The following is a 12,011-nucleotide window of genomic DNA, read 5'->3' as shown; positions in this document are numbered from 1 at the left end:
CACCCCCAGGTCCTTTTCTGACAGGCAGCTTTCCAGCCACTCTTCCCCAAGCCTGTAGCGCTGCATGGGGTTGTTGTGACCCAAGTGCAGGACCCGGCACGTGGCCTTGTTGAACCTCATACAGTTGGCCTCGGCCCATCGATCCAGCCTGTCCAGGTCCCTCTGCAGAGCCTTCCTACCCTCGAGCGGATCAACGCTCCCACCCAACTTGGTGTCATCTGCAAACTGACTGACGGTGCACTCGATCCCCTCGTCCAGATCATTGATAAAGATATTGAACAAGACCAGCCCCAGAACTGAGCCTTGGGGAACACCGCTCGTGACCGGCCGCCAACTGGATTTAACTCCATTCACCAAATGAATTGGTGAATTCTTCTATTGAATCAGGGTGGCTTCTTGAATGATTAATTACACAAACAAGTTAACATTTTTTAATCATGAGTGCTTAATATAGAGAGAAAATATGGAAAACAGCACTTGGCCTGCTAAGTTTCGACACACTACCTGACTCAGACTGCTTTTCATCCTCTTTGTATATTTTAAGCATTTGTTTTTGAATAAGTTAAAATGATCTGTTTGGTTCCTCAAACAAGAGAAAAAATCTGTGTGTTAAAAACAGATCTTCACCTCAGTTTTATGAATTAGGAAAATTATAATCCATGATAAAATTTTTGAATAATTTCTTCTTACATTGAAGACATGATAATGAAACTAGAAGAAAGTCAAAAGGTATATATTCCGGAATGATGGGTTCCTTATTGTTTTTTCTGTACCTTCAAGGCTTCACAAGAGTCACTTAGATATAAACCTTGGTCAGGAAATCTAAGCAACCAATTATATCAGAAACAATTTACAAAATTACATCCTTAGAAAGGATTGCCTGGCTCAAAATCTTTACAGCTCTGTTGACTCTGTGCAAGTGCACTCCAGCTGATCTCTTAAGGGCTTAGCGAAAAAAGTGTTCACCAGTTATTGGAAAAACAGAAAGAGACACAGGTAAATAGACTTGAAGTGTCAAATAGGTATAAAAAACCCCATTCTTACCTTGTTGCTCTTGACTAAAGTGCACAGAGACCTTGCCATGCAACTCTGAAGCCTCATAAAGAAGCTGTTCATTGGAGCACAAAGACAGCTGGAGCTTGCAGGGAGCAGGAAACACAGTATTAAATAAGGGCACACCCTGAAACTTTCAGTCTAAACTATTTACAGCCCATGTCTATGGTTTGATTTTATTTTTACTGTCTGTCTTGTTCTTCTGCATCCCAAAGCAGATGATAGAGCTGTACTTTGCTACTTGGATCATGCAGCCTGACAGGGAAGACAGAGAAGTGTGTGTTTGTATGCGGTCGCCCAAAGAACATGGGTGTCTGACACCCAACTGTGGGATGCTCATCCAGCACAGGCATCCCCCAGAATAACGCCCTCACTGCAAGAGGTCCTTGTCATCTGGCTAAGGGCACCAGCCCAGTAGAGAGCTGTCACTCCAGAAGTAACTGTGATGTATCACTGGTTTGGAGAGGAGTTTTACCTTAGGTTTTGGACATGAGACTTCAGGGCTTGCACTGTTTTGCACAGGGGATTGTATTGTCCAGTGAAACTGCAGATTTTTACCAAAAAAAGAATGTGTGAATTTATCAAACTGATGTATTTTGTAGGAATGATTTTAGAAACAAATAATAGACAGGTCAGTCAATTTGGATGCGATGTCTTTCCATATTTCTTTATCCACCATCTTTCCACTGAACAAACCTGCTTATTTACTGAATAAGTTCCCTGGAAAGTCTGGGGAATAAAAAATCATAGCCATACTAAATAACTGCATCAAAACAAACATGAAGAATGATAAAAAACAAATACTACCTCCCTGCCCCCAAACAATGCCCCCCCCTCCAAACACACCTGTGAGAGCACCACATGTTAGGGTAGGCTGTAGCTGCTTGAACCCATGGCCTGGGGTGGCAGGTCCCAACACCACTGTCCCAAAACGCCAACAGCTCCCTGGGGAGTTTGTTGTGCCCTCCCAGCCACCTCCCAGCAGGTGTATGGAGGCGAGCAGCCCACAGGCTCTCTGGGAGGCAGAGGGAAGCTTGCTTGATCTTTGACACAGGAGAACTGGGTCCGGCTGTGGACTGCCACAGGGGGACACCACGTATGTGACCCCCCCTGCCATTTGTACCACCGTGATGCCAACCAGACCACCCCTTGGGAAGCGGCAGGCAGTGTCTTCCTGCTTATTGCTTGCAAGCTCTGGGAGTCCTGAGGAATAAACCTTGACAATTTTCCTAATTAGGGGATTTCTTATCCACTTTCTCTTAATCTGTTTTCTGGGCACTTATTTACCAGGCCTCTCACACAGCCTGCAGGGGACAGGGATGGGAACTGAATGACTCAGGGGCCTTTGTGTCTCCACTGCTGTTGACTTGTCAGGGGACATCCCTTCAAACATTGCACTCCTATTTTACTGACTGTTTGACAGGTACGGACATTCCTGTTTCCTGGAAATAACTAGGATTGGAACTGATTGATAAATAGGATTGTTTTTCTGACAAAGGTGCCTTTTCATTGCTGGGTTATTGATATTACAGAGTTTTTAAGAGCACACATTCATTTTTCACCTAAGTGTTTTAAAGCGTTAGATACATGACTCTCCAGACAAAGGTAGCTTTCTACAGCTGGGAAGTGTATCCTTTACTATAGGTTGAAAAGGTGAGTACTGTCTAAAGAAACTTGGGCTGCCAAAATGAAATCACATGTAATGCAAAGACATGCTGCTTGGAGCCTGTCAAAACCCATTTGCTGTTTTGGGTCGCATTCAACTGCCAGCAGTAAGAATTTGATGGGCCTTTATTTCACACCTTCAAAGAGTTTTAAACAGCTCAAAAGCCTAATTGAGGAAAACACCGGGGAAGAAAATATAAACAAGTGTGAGTGCAAGTAAGAAAGGAGAGCCTGGAGAACAGGCTTGTCTGAAGCTCTACGATGGCCAGAGAATAACAGTGGAAGTGCTTTGAACATATCTTTTTTCCAGTCCTCACTATATTCAGTAATACTTACCTCATAACTCTTTGTCATAAGCAAACTAGTACAAAATAATTACTGTGGTAGAGCAACTGCATGTGGATTCTTCTACTGATGCGACAGAAATTAAAATGACTATAAGAATTTAGCACTGATTATCAGTGTTGTCCAGTTATGCCTCTCACTGAATCACTGTCACATGTGGAGTCTTCAATTGCGCTATATAATTTTCCAACCACAAGTGACAAGAAAGAAAAACATATATTCCTTTATTACAAGATTTTTTGTAATGGGGGTTAATTTAGTTTGCAGTTTCACCTTTTTTAGTAGGAATGCCCTTTATACAGAGGATTTCTCAAGCATCTTTGATGTGCCAGAATGACCTACTTGTCAGCTGAAGAAGCGGCCTGCATTTCACAGATAGAGCTACTTACCTCTATAAATTTTCATTGCTATTTTGTAGTGGGGTTTTGGATGGTTTTGTTTTGTTTTAATTTCTACAACTTTTCATTTTGCCCTTACTCCCAAATCTCATTTATAAGCAGAATGCTTCCAGCTCAATTAATCATCAAACAGCCATACTTTTCTTTTGGCAATAGCCAGCTGGGTCAGGCTCTGTCTAGCCTGTACAGGTATTAGAGATAGCAGATGTCCAGCTCTTCCCTCCACTGTGAAACTCAGCAGGAGAAGTCACAAGCGTGGAAGGAGCTGAGGGCCATCAGTGTAGAGAGTGCACTCTTTTACCCTTGGTTTGGGACTGGCTCTGCTCCTTGTTTTAGGGGTGATGCTGCCAGAACCAGATTCACTTTTCTCTTGTGTTTTTGATGTTCTGGGCATCAACAGGCTCTATCGTGACCACTGTTTCGTCTGGCTCCTGGCCAATAGTGTCCAAAGCCACCAGATCCAGTGGGGTGTCCCAGTGTTGAGGAGTAGCAGCTGAAGGGCTACAGCTCAGGATGTGTTGAAGACGCTGTGAGTGTAGCCCTGCTCAGCACAGCAAAGGCCAAAGATCTGATGCAGAAAGGTGATAGAGATATCTGAAGTGGGACTTACACATAGCTTCTGGTGGGGTGGTGTGAGAAGCAGAAAAGGCCTTGACTCTGTGAAAGCACTGCTCAGCAATAATGAAAACATCTCTGCATTATCAACACTGTTTTCAGCACAAATCCAAAACATAGCCCCCTCAACATACTAGCTACTATGAAGAAAATTAACTGTATTCTAGACAAAACCAGCACAAGCTGCTGTCAGAAACACTCTGCCAGGAGAAACATGAGCAGGGCTGCCCAATTTAAGGGTAGGAGCCACAGGTGACCCTGGTGCAGGCAGTTCCTCACCATCCCAGATGCAGTCACACACAGTTCAAACACAGTGGGCAGAGCTGGGTGCTGGTGGCAGGGTCGATAAAAAGCGCCAGACATGGCAAGCAGCAAACCAGGTCCAGGGTCCACCTAAGGAGCCCAGCCAAGGAGCAAAAGGAAACCAGACTAGAGGCAGGACCGGAGAAGAAGCTCTGCTGTGGTTCCAGAGTCCATCCAGGAGGCAGGGCTAGAGACAGGACTGAATTCAGATACGCTCACAGCAGAGCTCAAGGAGGGTCTGGGTTCCCATGTCTGAGCTGAAATGGGGCTCTTGTGCCATGGGCAAAGAGTGTGCATGGAGTCCCAGCTGAGGCTCATCAGGGCAAGTAAGGTCTATTGATATCCTTAAGGCCCTGACATACAGGTTCTATAAAGGCTTCACATCAAGCTTTTCCTTGCAGGAACTCAGTGCAGAGCACATCCAATCTAAATGAAGAGCACTGTCTTTATCTTCATGGTGCTCCTGAGGATCATGCCTGTGCTCCATCTGTGGCAAAATATTGCTTGCTTGTGAATGACTATGGTTAACAGCTGCTTCTGAAGAAGCATCCTCATTAGAAGTGCAAAGCTTTTGCTAAAGTGCAGAGTCCACTACGAAGTGATCTGTACTTTTTGCCTGGCTCTAGTCATTAGTTGCAGAAATAATCAGATAAGCCATTTTCTAACAGTTAGTTTTGACTTTGGTAATAACCACCACAGAAAGAACCATTTTGAAATTGTGGTTTCAACCTTCCTAAAAGCCCTGAGTTGCAGCACAGAAGAGTTGAACTGATAGGAGTTTGCAGCTATTCTATCTCACTGCATTAGCCTGTCCATAACACAAAGAACTGCACTATAAAATGCTTATATTTTTCTAACTTTTTACAATTTAATGCTAAGGTTGTGGGTTTTTTTCCTTGGGTTTTTTTTGTTTTTTGTTTTTTCTTTGGTTCATGTATTTGTTAGTGTGTTTATTTGTTTTCAGAGAAAACAGTCGACAAAGTAGAGAACATTCTGGGAAATCACCAGGAAGAGTGCAGAGTACTGCAAATACTATCTCAGGTATAACAAGTGGAGAAAGTAATGCCATCATCCCTTTGTGCCAGTCTCTTCAAGATTTCTTTTCTACCAGAAAAATGAAAGTATGGTCACATGTTGGGGAATCTGGTCAGCACTTAATCTCGGCATGGATGTTAGTAAAGCTCCCTGCTTCCTCAAGTATCTTAATGCAGATGGCTTGTGAACCTGTGCACACACAACCAATACGCAGGAAATGGTATTTCTCTTGTCAAAACCCTACCTAAACTATTACTCTGAAATTCCAAGTTTAGGGACTTACAGGTTTTTCTGAAATTTTCAGTTTTTTTCTGGGAATTTTCAGATGAAACTACAGTAGTATAAACTGTGTTATACAACTCTGCTTTGAAGCTTCAATTAACCAGCCTACTAGTTGTTAATGACAGTTCACATTTTCCTGCTCCTAATCAATCTGAATAACAGATTGCCATGGAAGACTGAATTAAACTATATGTGACATTAATTCCATTTCTGGTTTATTTTAATGATATAAAGCTGCTAATTGCATTGTAGTTGCTAATGATGGATTTTCAAGAAAACAAAGCTGTTCCAAATTTCTTTAAAAAATGAATGAGTGGGAGGATATTTGGTGGGATTTTTTCATTGCAGATTTAGGTACTGCCTAGGAATCTGGAGAGGCATAGAATAAGATGATTGAGATAAGCTGCTTAGTGCCAAACATTTTTTTTTTTCTGATTATTGTTCAGATACAATGCTAGTTTGGAAGAAAGGGTGTGCATGCAGGGAACCTGTCTTTAAAAGCCAGAGAGCAGAAACATGGCATAAACATCTCATGAGGTGTTTTTCTGGCATCACTCCAGCTCTGAGCCTGCAAAAAGGGTGCTCACGAACAGTGGGCCTTGCCAGTCACCTTTACCTCTTAGACAAAACTTTCACTCACTGCTTGTGCTCACTGTCACTCAACCCTTCAAATTTCTGTCATTCTCATTAAGAAGAAAATGAAGAATCTATCTTGTTAGAAGAAAATAGAAGGGGTTGGATATTCAGTCTCTTTAACTAGTCACAAGTCATTATCATGTCTCTTTATAAAAACCTTTAGAAATAGTAATACCTTGAAAAGTGGTAGACTGCTGCTCAGGAGAGAACTGAATTTCTGGAATGATCCATCAAGTGATGCAGTCAGGACAAGAAATCTTAACTGTCTGAAGACAGAGGCTAATAAGCACTCCATGGATAAGAGAAGGATTATCCTTTTGCCTTGAAAATTAAAGTTCAAGAGATAAGGTTTGAGGCTTTAATTTGTTACTATATCAAGGAGTTGAAAAGAAACTGATTTCATACACTGTTGTTCATACACTTTATGTTGAATGTAGTTCATCAGTCCTTTGATTCAGCTCTTACACTGATCATCTTCAAAGACCATAAGAGATTCCTTTGCATAAAGCTTTCTTAAAAAGTTTATATTGTCTTTTGTTGTTGTTCCAGATTTCCCTGCTACAGTGGAGACTGCGAGATGTAGCTTGGTGCTTTTGCTACTGTTGAGAAATTTCTCAAATGCCAGGTGAGTCCAAATTGTTCACACATTTCTGGTTTAACAGTCAGTCACCAGGTGCTAAGACAGAAAATAACTTTCTGTTAAGACAGATTCATGGGATCACTGTCTTGAACACTGTACCTAGTGCAAATAGAAGCTTTTCAGCACTGGTGAAGTCCTTCACCTTTCCGGTGTTACACTACAGCTCTTAGTATGTAGGTATTAGTGAAAAAGACTCTCTTTCAGGACATACCAAATACTCAAAGTCTTTGGCATTCATTATTTATCAAGTATCATACGTTATATTTTACATATTTCACTCAAAGTTTCAAGTTAAAATTCAATCAGATTTTTGAGCTCTAAGATCTGTTTTTTCCTAAGTTTAGTCTACATTTACTGGGGATTTCTACACCTTTATTTTTCATAATACAATCTGGAATTCTCATGGGGTATTCCACTACTTTTTAACAGGCAAGAAAACTGTAATGATGTAAACATGAGTAGGCTTGTAATATGCTTGGACTATAAATAACAGTGCTTTGAAAGCATTTTTTCTTATGAAAAATGTCCTAATTTGTCTTTCCTACCTGGATGGCTCCAGCTGAAAGAGAACGAGTCTATCAACTCATTGGAAATATAGAAGATAGAGATTTTTCTCTGACAGTGTCATTCTTACATTAAAAAACCCTAATATTTCTTTTCTGAAAGCAAACACTGTCAGTATTGCCATTTTTGTAACTGTGATGAGAAACCTCATGATATTCTTTTCTTCTTAAAACCCAACTTCTGGAGATGTGGTCTCATAATCAGTTGTACTTTTATTTCTCTTGTTAAAACTTAAGACATGAAAGAATACCTTAGGCTCTGTTAAACTACATAATTAAAACATTTCTGATTTTATTTATGCATATGTCTTCATAAAGAGTGAGTTTAATTTGTGATTTAACAATCAAAGGATGATTGTACTTCATAGTTTAGATTTTTCTTTTTAATGATTGCTCAGAACAATTGTTCATTCTGACATTTTGTTGCAGTGTAATGCTTTATCTGTTTTTCATAGATAAGCCAAGTTTAGTTTTAGTGGTTTTTTTTAAAGGTGTTCTTCCAAAATATCCTTTTTCTGGTAGTAGTTGCTATGAACAAAGCTGTTGAACAATAATTGTTTGCTACCACAGGAAGTGCATTTCCTACAGCTTTTTGGTATAAGCACTTTGTCTCATAATTTTATTTGGTTCTTTTAATTAAAGTCAGTGTCTTCTTTGGAGCACTGTTTATAGACGTGGACATGACTGTTCAATTCCTGCCCCCCGCCCCCCGCCCCAGTCGCTCCATTCATTAGGACATGTTTGAGCTTGCACATCCTCTGATGATCAGAGCCTGTTCTTGGATGCCTTCTTTACATTACAGAAACTCCAATGGAGTCAGCAGAAATAACAGAGATATCTGTTCAGATAAATGGGATTAGAATCTGCTGTCAAAAGCCATTTTCCATGTCTGCTCCTGACCTCCTTCATACTGTGAAAATACACATCAGCCTTATGAATCCTAACAAAAACCCCCGAGAAATGTAGGGGAAAGAGAGATGGGCAAGGGAGAGATTAAATAATCTTAGGTTTTTTATCCATAGTTCTTTAGGGTTTAACTAACCTTCATGGCCTGACCCCTTCCTACCAGGATTTGTAAACATCTCTGCTGACAGCCACAGTGCTGAGAACTGCCCAAAGGCTTGAGCTCAGGATAGGAACAGTGGGAGCAGGGTGGGTGCCAGGCTCAGCCGTAGCAGAAATAGGCCCTTCCTCCACAGCACTGGGGAGGCACTGGGCATCATGACTTTAGTGAGAGATAATTCTGCCAGTATGTTAGCATACCATTTTCTCAGCTTGGAGAGATGCCAGGGTCTCTTTAAAGAATGCTTTGAGCATGCAAATGAAACTTCTAACAGCTCTTGGCCAAGTGATGGTCAGTGGCACAAGGGAAACCTCAAAGTGAGGGGCAGCAGGAGACACTAGAAATCAGCTGCAATTCACAGAGATTCTGCAGCTGGTCTTCAAGCCACCAGAATTTTGCTCTCTCTCACAATCTCGTCTGCTTCACAGACAATTCTTCCCTGGGAAGAATCAGCCCGGTGGATTATTATTTTGAGTATAATATGCAGGTGGATTTCCCAAGTCCCTTGTGTTGCAGCAAATACAACTGCATGCCTTAGAACAACTATTGTCCTGTTGCAGGGTGGTTCTGATGTTGGCCCAGCCTTGGTCATGAAATACACAGCATCAGCTTTGGCTGGCACTCAGGGATCCCTTTTCTATGATATAAAAAGGGCAGTAATGAAGGAATTAAAAACGAAAGCTCCATCTGTGCAAGTCAGGTGAACCACTTTGTACATTGAGCTTTGCTGAGCTAAAGAAGATGCTGTCTTCATTATTATTGCTGCATTGCTGTCTTCAGTAACTGATTCAGCTAGAAGAGCCTTTTCTTTCATGACAACTCTTTCAAATATTGGAAGATGAGGAAAGTGCAACAATAAAAATAACCCACCTGTTCTGAGAGTTCACAGGAGAAATTTGTGCATATCCACAGGTAACTTCTCTTGTGCAGGCCATGCACTGTACAATCGTCTATCACAGGGTCACTTGCCTACTGCAGTGACCTTCAAGTGCTCTAGCCACCCATCACGATCATACTCGTTGTTAGGAAAATATAAAATTGATTATAAATAACTGAGATATAAATAATTTGAAATGGAAATGTAATTCAGATGAGAAGATGAAGAAATGAATATTGAATCTAATGAGGTAAATTAAAATACTTCAAATTAAGATTACTTTGATTCCTTTTACTAATTGCCAAAGTTCAAATATGCAACAGGATTGGAATTTAGGAAGGCAATGTTGGCATCCTTGAGACATCTTTTAATGGTTGTATTACAGCAGCCAGACAGTGACACTCCATACAGCACCTCTGAGCCTCCACAGCCTTGTTCAGGTTGAAACTCTAGAGTTTTGAAAAGATCAGTCCCAAAATTTCCCCTGACTTCCACTGGTCCAGAATGTCACTATTCATATTTTAGTAACAACAGAGAAACACCTCACAAACTTGTTCTCCTAACTGCATGCAGAAATATTTTCTTCTCAGCTAAAAACAAACTAAGAAGAACAAGAAAACTGTTTTCTATATACCCCTGTTTCCATAACCCCTAAAGATTAGTTATGTAGGAAAGGAATATTTATGTAAAGATTTTTTTTAAAGCCACTGTATGTAATTTTGTTTTCAGTAAAAGATATTCCAGGTGATTTAACCAGTTTTCTGAGTCTTTATCTTTCTCTTAACAAAGTCAATAAAAAAACCTCTTGATTTCAACTTCCACATACCATCATAAGCAGCTCTATAGGCAGGTGATGTACTGGGCAAGTGATGTACTGCTGATGTCTCCTCATGGAAATAGAAGGCGGCACAGCCCATCAGAGGACTTGGCACAGCAGGTTTAGCCAGCTAGGAGCAGTGTGAGGAGAGGCTGATGCTCAGACATCTCTGGTCCTCCTGAGCTCCGGCATGTGGCAAAGTGCAGTGAGTTCCCAGGGGTCAAGAGACTGTGGTCTCAGTCTGTAGAAGAGCAACATGGATGCTTGCCCCAAGAAACCCCCTAACTCCAGTTGCCCATCACATGGGAGCTCGCTGAAAGTCTGAAGGGATCATAAGTGTGTGATCTGAGACCAGCAAATGACAATTTAAATATCACCATTGTCAACTGTTTAATCACTCAGTAAACTCTGATCATGCTTTATGTTTATCTTTATCTTTATGTTGATGTTTATCTTTAAAGACCCACTTAAGCTGAATTGAGTCAAGCCTACGGGTTTGTTCATGGACTGAAGCATGCAGAGCAGCAGAACTTGTCAGGTGCTCTGGAAGAAGCTTGTCACCTTCCGAAATGGGAGGATATTTCTCAATTATTCTGAGACACCTCATGGCTTTGTAGCAGCAGAGTCAATGCTAAACTTTGCACCCTCAGGGCTGAGCCACTGAGACTTACCCACCTTTACCACAGGTAAGGGAGGAGCTAGCTAAAAGAAATATGGGAAGACAGCTTGTTTTCCTTGCTCTAATTGCCCCTTCATGATGAAGACAGTGTCTGCTTCTGTTGAAAGAGTTCTCACAGAGATTGAGGACTGTTTGCAGGGACTACAGTCCCTGGTGGCAGGGACTACACAGTCTGAGCCTATTGTTGTTTGATTACATTTTAACTGAATTACAGACAACAGAAGAGATGCCTTGGGGATTTTCTGAGAAACTAGAAAATGTATATGCCTTGGCTGACATTGTGAGCACCTGCTTAAGAAAGATGTGATAGACTTATTGTAGGAAAATAAATCCCTTGCACCACAATTTTGCAATTCACTCCAATATGATTTTTTGTTCACATCACACACAATTCTGACTCAGAGATGCATGGTGTGGTTTTACACACCTTATTCCTTAGCATTTTACCCTTCTGTCCTACCTTGTTAGGAGGAAAGAAACTCCTTTGTGTATTTGAACTACTGTAAAGATTTTGGTTCACTATGTTTCCTTTTTCCTTTACTAACTCAATACTCAAATGCCTTTTTTTAAAATTAACTTTATTAATTAACAAATTACTTTGGTAGATTTGATGTAATCTTGTTATTTTCACAAATAATTATCCCAACAATTTGTAGTAAATATCCGCAGTCTAAAATCTTTCTGGAGAAAATGATGGAAAATCACAGCAACCATCCCAGGCTGGCAGCTATTTCTTTATAAATAGTAATCTTTCTATGGTAACTTAAAGACTTCTCTAGATACCTGAAGAGTTTGGATTACAATAGCTGATATTTTTGTCATATCTTTCCCTCTGCAGATTCCCAGAGCTACCTTGTGCTTTGTCTCTGGCAAGCAGAGGCAAACAAGCGTGTACTGGCACAACAAGCTATGCTAAGGCACATGGAGGACAAGGAGGTGATTCGAGACAGCCAGCATGGCTTCACCAAGGGCAAGTCCTGCCTGACTAACCTAGTGGCCTTCTAGGATGGAGTGACTACATCAGGGGACACGGGAAGGGC

The sequence above is a fragment of the Aptenodytes forsteri genome, unplaced genomic scaffold (assembly GCF_000699145.1).
Source record: "Aptenodytes forsteri isolate BGI_AS27 unplaced genomic scaffold, ASM69914v1 Scaffold76, whole genome shotgun sequence".
Classification (NCBI taxonomy): Eukaryota; Metazoa; Chordata; class Aves; order Sphenisciformes; family Spheniscidae; genus Aptenodytes; species Aptenodytes forsteri.
This window is presented reverse-complemented; position numbering follows the sequence as displayed.